Source organism: Sus scrofa, chromosome 2 (genome assembly GCF_054392235.1).
Source record: "Sus scrofa isolate SSC_HxYL_T2T_F1_AM1 chromosome 2, Sscrofa_HxYL_maternal_Yorkshire_Landrace_v2.0, whole genome shotgun sequence".
Classification (NCBI taxonomy): Eukaryota; Metazoa; Chordata; class Mammalia; order Artiodactyla; family Suidae; genus Sus; species Sus scrofa.
The window spans coordinates 135,575,264-135,587,588 of record NC_139384.1 but is presented as its reverse complement, the minus strand read 5'-3'; the positions used below and the strand labels follow the sequence as shown (position 1 = coordinate 135,587,588).

Here is a 12,325-nt window from a genome sequence, read left to right as displayed (position 1 = left end):
CTCTTCCTCTGCTGTGGTCAAGCTCTCTGGTATTTCCTAGAAAGGTGCTCTTGTGCTCTTCTCTAATATATTAATTTTGTGACTGCTGCCCTGGTAATATCTCTAGATTGTTTGGTCAGCAGAGCTTGGGCTAGAGGATCCCACAGGATTGTAAACAATGCAGTAAGAGTTTTTAAACAACTACCTACTCCCAGGGCCTACTAAGAGGCAATACTTCTAGGGGACTTAGGAGCTGCTCTTTGGAGACAGAGGCCAATAGACACAATTTTGCCTTCTCCCTCTGGCTCATTCCAGTGTAGCAGTATATCCCAGAAAGGGGTTTATACCCTAATCTGGGACCTTGAATTTTATGGCTGCTGCTAAGGGACAACACTATATCACCTAGTTCTGTTGGGCTGCAGGGCTTATGCACACAGGTGCCACAGGATTGTAACAAACAAAGAGAAAATAATTAAATGGCTAACCCCTCCAGGGCCGAGCAAGAGGCAAAAATATCCAGAAGCTCATTCTTTCTAGAAAGAGGCACATTAGCTTATCATCATAGATGTAGTATGAGGAGTGGGCTTGTAATTAAACACACATCTAAGGGCTGACTTAAACTTTTACATAGACCTTGGATAGGCAGGTACTTACTACCTTTGGTTCTCCTTCTGTCACTCTCCCGAGCCCTATGATCTCCTAGAGGTGGACTTTTCAATGTGTCTGGTACCTTAGTTTGTAATCAGATGTCCTAGTTTAAGAGGCTTTCACCTCGAGTATTGCTTTGAGTGCATAGTCTGGTCGCCAGGAGGTCTTATGCTCATGGTCACAGTGAATATATATTTGCATACACCAAAACTGTGGCCTGAGGCTCTGGCTTCTAATCAGCTGAATCTAAGATCTTGGCACACCCTCAAATATTAGGAACCAATATAAACAAAAAGGCTGCTTAGAAAAATACAAAAGTTTGAGGGACAACCACGCTCTGGGGCATAAATGAATAATGAATTTCATCTCTTACACAAGGCCACTCCTTAAAGTCTGGGGGAAGTGGTTGTTTTATCTAAGATATAGTAACAAACACAAAGAGTCAAAGAAAATGAAGAAATAAAGGGAAATGTTTCAAATGAAAAAAAAAATTAAACCTTAGAAAAAATCATCATCAGAGAGAGTGATTACCTGATAAAGAGTTCAAAATAATGATTATAAAGGTACTTTTTTGATCTTGGGGGAAAACGGATGAACACAGGGAGAACTGAAGTTGACAGGAAATATAAGAAAGTACCAGAAAGAAGACACAAAGCTGAAGATTATAAAACCAAACAGAAATCTATTACAGGAGTTTAATAGTAGACTAGATGAAGCAGAAACAAAGGATCAGTGAACTCAAAGACAGGACAGTGCATCTCACTCAATTAGAGTGGCACACACACACACACACACACACACACACACACACACACACACACAGTAAAGATAGCGGAAGAGACTTATGGGACAACATTAAAACAGAGAGTATTTACATTACAGGAGTCCCAGAGATATAAGAGATAAACAACAGAAAAATTATTAGAATAAATAATGGCTGAAAATTTCTCTACACCTGGGAAAGAAAACTGATATATAGATCTGGGAAACTCAGAACAAGATGAACCCAGAAAAGACCCACACCAAATATATATAGAAAGACAAGGAAATAACCTTAAAATCAGTGAGAGAAAAAACTTGTAAACAAGGGAAGCCCCAGAAGACTATCAGCATATTTTTCAGCAGAAACCTGACAGGCCAGAAGATAGTGGATGTGTATATATGTGTTTGTTTGTGTGTGTGTGTGTATGTGTGTATGTGTGTACATACATATAAATGTGTATATATATATATATATATATATATATACTGCTGAAATAAAAACAAAAAAGAAACTTCTATCCAAGAGTACTTTACCCAGCAAGATTCAGAACTGAAGGAAACATAAGCTGTTTTCCAGAAAAAAGAAGATTCAAAGGAGTTTATTACCTGGCCTTACAAGAAATGTTAAAATGGTGTTTTTAAACTAAATTGAAAAGGTGCTAATTAGTAACAAGAAAACACATAGAAGTATAAATCTCACTATAAGTGCATAACTGTGGAAGATTATTCACTTATAAAACAGGTATGGTGTTTGAAAGACAAAAGTAATAAAAATAACTGTAACTACAATATTAGTTAAGAGATATATAAGACAAGAGAAATACAAAATAGGACATCAAACATATACAAACATATAGTAAGGGAAGTATAGAGCTTTAGAATGCATTCAAACTTAAGTTATCAACTTAAAATAAACTTCTATAAATATATTGTTATATGTAAACCTCGTGGTAACCAGAAAGCAAAAGCCTAATGTAGATACCGAAAAAGAGAAAGGATTCTAAGTACGCCTCTACAGAAAATTATCAAGCCACAAAGGAAGAGCAAGAAAAAAGAAATAAACAGAGGAACAACAAAACGAGAAGCCAAAAAACAAAATGACCCTGAGTAGATGCTATGGAAAACAGAGTGGAGGTTCCTCAGAAAACTAAATATAACTACCATATGATCTAGCAATCCGACTCCTGGGCATGTATCCAGACAAAACTTTCATTCAAAAAGATACATGCAACCCTATGGTTTTTTGAAGCACTATTCACAACAGCAAAGACATGGAAACAACCTAAATGTCCATCAACAGATAATGCATTAAGAAGATGTGGTAATATATACAATAGAATACTACTCAGACATTAAAAATAATGAAATAATGCCATTTGCAGCAATACAGATGGAACTAGAGATTTTCATACTAAGTGAATTAAGTCAGAAAAAGACAAACACCATATGATATCACTGAGATGTGAAATCTAAAATATGGCACAAATGAACTTATCTGCAAAGCAGAAACTGACTCACAGTCTTGGAAAACAGATTTATGGTTGCCAAGGGGGAGAGGGGAGGGAGTAGTTTGGACTGGGAGTTTGGGGTTAATAGATTCTTCTGAGAGATTGGGTTGCAGAGCAAATAACTAATTGAAATTAAAATAAAAAGAACACAAGCACTGGCTTACTTATGGTAGAGCAACAGAGTAAGATGGAAGACGTGGTGGCAACACATGTGAGGAAAAATACATCAGCCAAAATATTTACCAAATTGCTAAGGACCGAATGTGGACTAAGAGAAGTGTATAGAACAGCTTGATGGAACATGTAAAAAGGGAGTTTTCATCCAACCATAGGCCATGGACCTTACCAGATATTCAGGAGAAAGACTGGTGGCAATACTTAATACCAGGTATTCAGGAGAAAGATTCCCAGGGTGTGCAGACCTGGAAGAGGGAACCAGTTCCCATGGAGGAGATGTGAAACATCACCTGGACCCTTTCTCCTCTGTGGCAAAAGTTTTAAGGCATCTTGTCTTCCCCAGGGCACAAGACATATAGCAACAGGGGAAAGAGAAAAGAGTTCTCTCTCCTTGAGCTGGCTCTCTCTTGAGTTTTCTTGTGATTATGGTGAACATTCATTTGCAGGAGAAGTTTACTCAGTCTTCTTGCTCCATCCTTGGCTCCAGGCCATTCTGATTCACCTGTATATCAGAGGGTACCTCTCTCCGTGTTGCTCCTCTCTCCAGTGGTCTTACTTTTTACTTAATGCTTACCAGCCTAGGAGAAGAGGTCATGAGGGTAGGGAATATAGCCAATCTTAATTTCCTGGGTGTCTTAGGCATCCAGCCTTCCCCTATCAGCGATGCCTCTAACAGTCCAGGCCCAGGATGAAGGCAGTGAGGGAGTAAACTCCCTGAGAGAAAAGTGTTCTAGACAGTGGGAGCAGTCAATACAAGGATATAAGGTAGAGACTCCTCCATTACATTAAATTAATAATGTACATATTATTTTGTGCATGTGGAGTAGTACTTACAAACTCATGAGTATCATCTTTATAGTACTATTCTTAGCATGACATAACTATCACCTTGGTGAATTAGTGATAGTGATAGAAGGTTATTTACTTGCATTTACTATGCTAAGGTTTGAAGGTCAATTTCTACATATTTTACATTATTGGATTCAATCCAAATCAGTAAGACTTATTCTCTAAACTGTCAGATGCATACTAAATTCACATGTATTTTTGGAGGAAAGTATGTATATGCATTGGAGAATGGGGGAATTTCCAGACCCGTATTCTAACAGGAAAACATTTATATTTTCGTTCCAGCTTTATCTCTGTGGATCCTAGGCTATGTAATCTAAAAAGACTCAGATAATCCCCTTCAGCAAAGTTCCTAAACCAAAGAACAAGAACCCCGAAACAGCTCTTGATTATTTCTTACAAATTATAGAAGATTATGCCAAAAATAGGCAAATGTTATATGATTATAACTTGTAAACCATTTTTCTCTAGAAAATATGAGACACTTGCCTCCTCAAAAAAAGTGGACATAATATATCTTAACAAAACATGAGTGTGTATATAGACTTTTCTTCCAATTTTTAAAGTAGAAAATAAAATGCAGTAGAGCTATAATGGCTTATTTCCCTGAAAATTTTATCTCTGTACTCTTGGAATTTTTTTCAACCTCTTCTAGTATTTGTTCTACTCAAGATTCATGCTAGATCATATTAAATGGGAGAGCTATACTGTACTTTTTTGATATCAAATTTTCTTTGTTTTCTTTCTACAGTGTTCAAGTAAGGAAAAGTGTAGAATCTGTCAGATTTCCATGGATGATCTGGGCAAAGTCCAAGTTACAAGGAACTAAATAGTCGTAAGTTCTCCTAATTTATTTCTAAAAGCAATTGTCCTTATCCACACATTGCATATGAATGATATAAGGAAGATATTTTTGTTCAAAGAGTAAGAAAAAAATTGTTATTGACTTAAAGATTGTGCACATACAATGAGAAAATCATTTAACTGGATGTAAACTTTGGTAAAAATTTGGGGCAAGTTTTAAGTTAGTGAAGGTTGTCTTTGGCTGTGATGCTTCAAGATTAATGTATTAATGTTGAAGGCACTTATACTATATGAATATTTAAAATCTTACATAATGATCAAAAGCCTAGTATATCATTTTACGTTTGCTTGGAGGAGGCTGCACTTACAGAGGTGCTGTAAAAAGATGTCACAATGTGAGGCAGTGGCTTCCCTCAGGGGGCAGCAATGTCATGAACTAATCTCTCCTGGGCAAAAACTAAGTATTGGTTCAACTCGTCCTCATTAATTCTTTTCATGTTCTGACCCTTAAGTGACAGTTAAGCCTACCTAGCCTGATTTTCAGTTTTATCTCTTTGTTCCTCACTTTCCACATATGGGATTATTAACTTTGAGACATTCTTACCTATTTAAATGACATTTTTAATTATTTGATGTCATAATCTGAAGAAACCAAGGAAGAGCCTAATGTAAATCAAAAGAGGATGTGAATAAATTAATTCTGTTCAAGTGAAATAAGGGTGTGTATGTGTGTGTGTATTACATACGTACATAAATACATACATATATGTATATGTGTTTGCATGTGTGCCTGCATGTACATCACAGCATACTGTACTGCATAAACTATGCACAAAATATATATAGTACACAGCATCACTTAAAATGTGGAATACAGATATACCACCTAGATGCTTTATAGTATATTGTATAAACCATTAATCTGTTTATATATTAGGCAATTCTGTATACCCATTTATATAAGATGTTCTATCAAACCAATTTTGCAAACTATCCTGTGCCAAATACCTTTCTGAATATGTGGTATTTTCTATATGTAGTGCTCTTGGCAATAACTTTTATTGTTTTTTCAAATGGTTTTATTCAAAACCAATTTGCTATGCTAACACGTATTAACTGATATAGTAGTTCTTCCTTATCCATGGTTTCATATCAGTTACCTGTCAACTGTGCTTCAAAAATATTAAATGGTAAATTCAAACAATTAGTAATTCACAAGTTTAAATTGCATACTCTTCTGAACAGCATGATGAAATCTTGCAGTATCCTGCTCTATTCCACATGGACATGAAGAATATCTGTCTAGCCTATTCATGCTATATATGCAACCTGCCTATTAGCAGAGGAAACAACAAAGCACATTTATGGTTTGGCACTATCTGCAGTTTCAGGCATCCATGGGGTGTCTTAGAACATATCCCCTATGCATAGGGGGTAGGGGGTACTGTACATGAGATAATAGATGATTTAACAGAAATAATTATTGACTTCCAGAAAAATGACAATCATCCCATTATGGCAAGGAGACAATATATAACCTTATATTACATCTAAAATATCAGAATCACAATTAATGTATAAAGAGAAGAAATATGCCATGTAATTTTAGAGAGAAATGTATCCAGATTTTGAGTAGAAAATCATCAATCTCCTTTAAAAGCAAAATGCAAAACTTGTGGATTTATTTAAAGTTTTAAAAGCCTACATTTAAGTCCTACAATTTACCAATTACTGTGTTAGTTTCCAGATACGTAATGATTAATATTTTGTTTTTGCCTTCAAAGAACACTATTTCTGGTGGGAAAAATAACTGATATTAAAATATAATTACAGGGAGGACCCTTGGTGGCGCAGTGGTTAACAACTCCGACTAGGAACCATGAGGTTGTGGGTTCATCCATGGCCTCACTCAGTGGGTTAAGGATCTAGTGTTGCTGTGAGCTGTGGTGTAGGTTGCAGACATGGCTCAGATCCCGTGTTGCTGTGGCTCTGGCATAGGATGGCAGTTACAGCTCCAATTAGACCCCTAGCCTGGGAACATATGCCATGGGTGCAGCCCTAGAAAAGACTATATATATATAATTACAATTCAATTTCAATATCAATACAAAATAAGGGTCAAAGAGAAAGAGTCTACTGATGAGGAGGAAGTCAACGAAAAACTTACAGAATAGATGAACTTGGACTGAGAGCATCAAAGAGGATTTGGAAGTCACTAGTCAGAAAAAAGCAGAAAAGGTAACTCCAAATAAACACATGGAGGTTTGAAAAGAGCAAGACTTGAATAGTCAAAAAACTGAAGTTCACGAGACTGAAGCAGAGAAAGAGATAGAGGAACTTAACACTTCTCCTAGCGATAAATCACTGTAGTGATATTGAGCATTTTTTTCTTTTTTTGGGCTACGCCCACAGCATGTGGCAGTTTCTGGGCCAGGGATGGAACTCCACACCACAGTGGTGACCCAAGCCACTGCAGTGACAATGCTGGAACCTTAACTACAGGAGAACTCCAGGGCATCCTTATTAATAATTCTAAAGTGTATATACACATTTTTGTTTTATATCATTTGATGTGGCTTTCAGTTAGAGTCTCTATATCATAAATCGCTCCTTATTCTTAAATTGCTAACCTTTTTTTAAAATCTAGAAATGTTATCAGATTTTTCTCAAGCATCTATCAAGATGATCACCTGAATTTCTTCTTCTTACTCTTCAGTTGTGAACTGTATTAACAGATATCTAAAGATTGATGTGATAATTCTTATTATAGTCCTGAGATAAAGTATATTAATTCATAATTTATTACTTCAAATGTGTACAGTTATATGTGCAAGTATTTAACACTTTCAATGTTCACAAAGTGAAATTTAGTCAAACTTTTATTTTTTTGTCTATCTAATTCTGTCTGATCATGGAAAAAGAGAAAGAAGCCAATTTAGAAGCAGATCCTCCACCCCAAGCTGTCCCAGCAGGTACCATGTGGATCAGGAAACAAGCTTCCAGACAAGTCCATTCCAAATCCTTGATTCACAACATCATAGAAAAAGAAAATGGTTGTTTAAAGCCATTAGGTCTAGGGGTAGTTTTGTTATATAACAGAGAGCCGAATGCCAACTTACCTCTGTAAAGCTTTATGTTCTTGACAAATAAATCAGGGATTTACATCAAGTTTTTATGCTCCCCTTAGCACCAATCCACAGTGCTGCAATGCTGTCATCACATGCAATTATCTAGCTCTATCATTGTATGAGAGAAATTATTTTTTACGAGCTTTTAACTTTTTTTCTGGTATATTCTGTTTCCAATTCTACTCTAAGATAATATTAACGAAATATAAGCTCTGGTATATTCTGTTTCCAATTCTACTCTAAGATAATATTAACGAAATATAAGCTCCTCATTTTCAATTATATTTTCAAATTAATATGTAGAAAATAATGTTAAAATGGGGAAGTATGAAGTACTTACATCTTATTTGCTCAGTTTCTTAATGTTCATTCCCAAATAAGGAATTTCTTTTGTTTATGCTGCTGGTCCATAAAACTTTGTCTTAGTTTTTTTTTGAGTGATGGAAGGGAAATATATCATCCTAAGGAAGACAAAGAAGTGAATAACTTTACATGAGGGAATACAGATTACTATCCATTTATCATCTCTCTTCCTATCTATAGATTTGTAACATTTATCATGAAAGTTCATGTATACTACAAAAACAACTAAAAAGAGTTCGCATAGGATATTCAAGAACTCTCACCTCTCAGAATGACAGCTTAGGCAAACCAAGTGAGTGAAACATATTTATTAGTTCAACTGGTGGCTGAAAACAAGGAAATTACTGACCATATAGTGTATGAGAGCAAATTATTGCCTTACGACCAACTGCAGAAAAAACATAAAAGTATTTAGAAGCTAGGCATAGGTTCTAATTTGATGTATTTCTGTACTTGAATGTTAATAAAGCTCCCATTTGTCTATTCTTCATTTCATTTTTCCAGTTCATTGAGATGTAATTAACAAATAACACTGTTTTATTCCCAGGTATACAACACAATTACTTGATATACATGTAACTTGTGAGGAGATTACCACAATAAGCCTAGTTAACATCCATCACTTTACATAGTTACATGATTTACCAGTATCTGGTCTAGCACAAAGATGAAAGGATCCTGTTATTCTGACACTACAGAACATCTTATTAACACTAAGTACTTACCTGTGACCTTATCTGTAAAAGAAAACTCATAACATGTTGATCCCAAGATGAAATATTTATTGGCCATTTTTTGTTTCCTATGCAGCTAGAGATATGGATAAATAGAAAAAAAGGGATCTGTCTGAGTGGGAAGTGCTTGTACCCAAGCTTTTGCTTACCTGAAGACGAAGGAAGAGAGAAGAAATAAGGGTAGAAGAAAGAGGATGGTGATGAAGAAAAGGAAGAGACTAAGAGAAAGGTCTCCTTCCTCTTTGTTCCTGCTTGAACACCATTTTAACATTAACTAGCAAGAGGTTGTGTCCTTGAAGGCATATGTGAAAAGTGTAACCAAATCTATAGCAATCTATTTTCAGATTTCTCAGTTCTGTGGGAAAAATCAATAACTAATTGTTTAAGTCACTGTTAGGTCATCTTTGTTACTTGCAGACAAAAATATTTCAAACTAATAATAGTTTGCAAAAGTTCACATATTATTTCAACTGTTAAATTATTTTATTAATTTCTAGCTTTTAAGATTTATTCCTATTCAGTTTTATTATTGGTAGTACTTTAACTTTTCAATATTTACATAGAAGTAATTTATTTTCACTAATTCTTTTTCTTACAAATGATTCAACACTATATTTGCTTTTTTGGTCAAAGCCAGCTTTGCCCATACTCCCCAGATTTTGAATTGCAATAATGCTACTGGCTTATTCCTTAACAGATTACAACCTTACTTATAGTTTTCTCTTTACCCTAATCATCACTTAGATCAATATGTATTTTTAATTCTTATTCACTTAACTTTCCATGTCAGCCAAATTAGCAATTTTGGTTATAGATTATAATGTCTACGCATTACTTTTAAGATTATAGTTACTCTGGCTATAAATTTCCACTTGCCTATGCTGTATTCAGAGTTGAGCCCAATCCCTCTCTCTTCCTTATTGCAAAATCTCATTGCAGGGACCCTATACCTATCATCATGGTCCTGAATAAAGTTTGCCATATCATCTTTAGCAAGTTATAGTAATAAATTTTTTTCTTTAACAGTACTTTGTACCAAGACAGGTGAGTCTTTTTTTTTTTTTTTTTCTCCCAACACCCAGAGCATTAAAAAGTTCCAGAGCCAGGGATCACACCTGAGCCACAGCAGTGACAAGGCCAAATCCTTAACTGTGAGGCCACCAAGAACCAGAGACAGGTGAATCTTTATGTAAAACTTAACAAAATTCAGTCTTTTCCTCTTGTTTTTGAGCTAGTAATCACCTTTATCATCAAACCCATTGCAACTATACTCAAGGAATATTTTGAAAGTAGATGATTGTGACCTTTCAAAATGTTTAATCCTATAATTTAAGTATTTTTCATTCTTCCTGTAGTGATCCAGATCAGAAGAATTGAAAGTAATAAAAAACAATAGATAGATATTGATAAATTTATAAGCAGTTTTCCTCTACTAAAGTTAATATTTAAATGGGTAGATGAGTATTATTGTTAAAGAAAAACTGACTCTATGCTTAGTAAAGGCAGTCAGGGAAACTTTATTCAAGGTTCTACTGCAATGGGGATTTGCAGTAGGGGAGAGAGAATAGTTTCAACTCCAAATATATAAAAGAGAAGTTGTGATTTATAGCAGAGGAACAGAGTGGGGTCCACTGATAGAAAGTAAGAAGAAAAAAAGATTATGAATAAGAAAGTATTCTGGCTAAATAGAATTAACATGACTCCTGCTGAGGGCAGGCAGTGTTATTTGATAATATCTGGGGGGATGGTGGGGGAGGAGGATTTGATCAGAAATCCAGGGTGATCAGCTATCAAGGGTGAGGATTCTTGCTAAAATGACTTAGCTGGATTCTTGCTCTAACTGCTCATGCAGGCCCAACAAGTACAGGTGCTGAAATCATTCCTAGAGGGCTTACAAAGCCTGAATAGAGTTTGACCAAGGAGAGACTTTGTCAATATGTGTGCAGCATATGTTCTATCTATTGTAAAGAAAATACGTATTTTCATTTGAACTAAGTTACTTTCCAGAAGTGTAATCATCATCATATGAAGGTTTTTGAGAAACTTTCTGGAATGCAAGTTAATTTAGAACAGGATTTCTTTTTGGAGGGTGGTTAGGCAGAACATTGGCTCTTTAAGTCATCACAAATCTTCACTTTATCACTTGGGGCTGCTTAGCGACAAGCTGAATCTCATGTCCTGCTCTAGACTTACTAAAGTTAAATGCATATTTTAAAAAGATCCCCAGGAGATTCCTACACACATCTAGGTTTGAGAAGAAACTCTCCAAGATACCAATGAAGAAAATTGAGAAAAAAAATTTATCTGGTCAAGTTTATCTATGACCTTCGTACTTGAAAGTCTGTGTTCTACATGTAAAAGCTGTGCCCTAAATCTTTGAAAAGTCATTAAGAACTATGTATATGTAGCATTTCCAAGTACAGTATATTCAATTACAGAGATAATGAGATATTTATGGTAGGTCCAGGCTTTAAGCACATTTAATGAATCAAATCTTCCTGTTCTTTACTCCACTGAGTAGATAAATCACAGTACAAAAAGAACAGTCTCCACATTGACATTACATATATATTAACTGAATATAATATTTGAGAGGGAAATTTCATATTTTGCAGAATAGTTTTATTTTCTGATTATGTAAATTACTGTATTCATTTAGCCTATTTGTTTCCAGGTTAACTAAATATTTTATATATTGTGACTGTGGCGTATGCATAATAATTTTTGCTTGAATATATCTACTTTGAAAAAAATATATTTTCACAGTGAACCCAGCCTCTCTGAGGAGAGAAAATTAAAAGATTCAGGAGCATATGGAAACCATATCTGTCGAGTTATAGAGGTGTCATTGCCATCATTGGTCATTGAGAGTATTTATATATTTCTCATTGAGGGCATGAGATCATTACTAAGTACAATACACCCTCCCTTATACGAGAAAAAAAAAAAGAAAAGGTTAAGACCCACAGGTGTATACAGTTTAACTTCTTATAAATAGATATTACATACTCTGTATTAACTTAGCCAAAATAAGGAGGCACGCAAACAAACAAAAATAATTCAGAACCAAAACACACGAGGAAGAAAGGGTGGACCCCCCCTCCAGGAATTTGAAAGCTATCAGGATTCTTTTTCTGCCTCTCAACCTTGCTCACATCCACATGCTTTTTTTTTTTTTTTCTTTTTGTGTGTTTTCCCTTACTGGAGAGATGCTTTTTCCTCACATTGGCATAGAGTAGCTTCATTGGAAACAATGCATTTGCATTTTTTTTAAATAAAGTCATTTTTTATTTTTATTTTATTTTTTTGTCTTTTTTTTTTTGCTATTTCTTTGGGCCACTCCCGCGGCATATGGAGGTTCCCAGGCTAGGGG

At 35.1% G+C, this 12,325-nt stretch overlaps 1 protein-coding gene and 1 long non-coding RNA gene across 26 annotated transcripts in view; one reads left to right on the top strand and one right to left on the bottom strand.

Moving 5' to 3' along the window:
• LOC102160311 (uncharacterized) overlaps window positions 1-11,653 on the top strand; it is a 462,347-nt gene extending 450,694 nt beyond the window's left edge. Inside the window, exons 10-11 of the long non-coding RNA XR_014838658.1 lie at window positions 4,675-4,758; window positions 9,029-11,653. This is a non-coding gene — a long non-coding RNA (uncharacterized LOC102160311). The remainder of the gene's footprint in view (window positions 1-4,674; window positions 4,759-9,028) is intronic.
• The window catches only part of LOC100524732 (protein FAM170A), a 689,565-nt gene that overhangs the window by 93,473 nt on the left and 583,767 nt on the right, over window positions 1-12,325 (bottom strand). For all 25 annotated transcript variants that reach the window (XM_085014400.1, XM_085014401.1, XM_085014386.1 and 22 more), the window contains one exon: window positions 8,196-8,316. The gene's annotated coding sequence lies outside the window, so the exon portion shown is untranslated. The remainder of the gene's footprint in view (window positions 1-8,195; window positions 8,317-12,325) is intronic.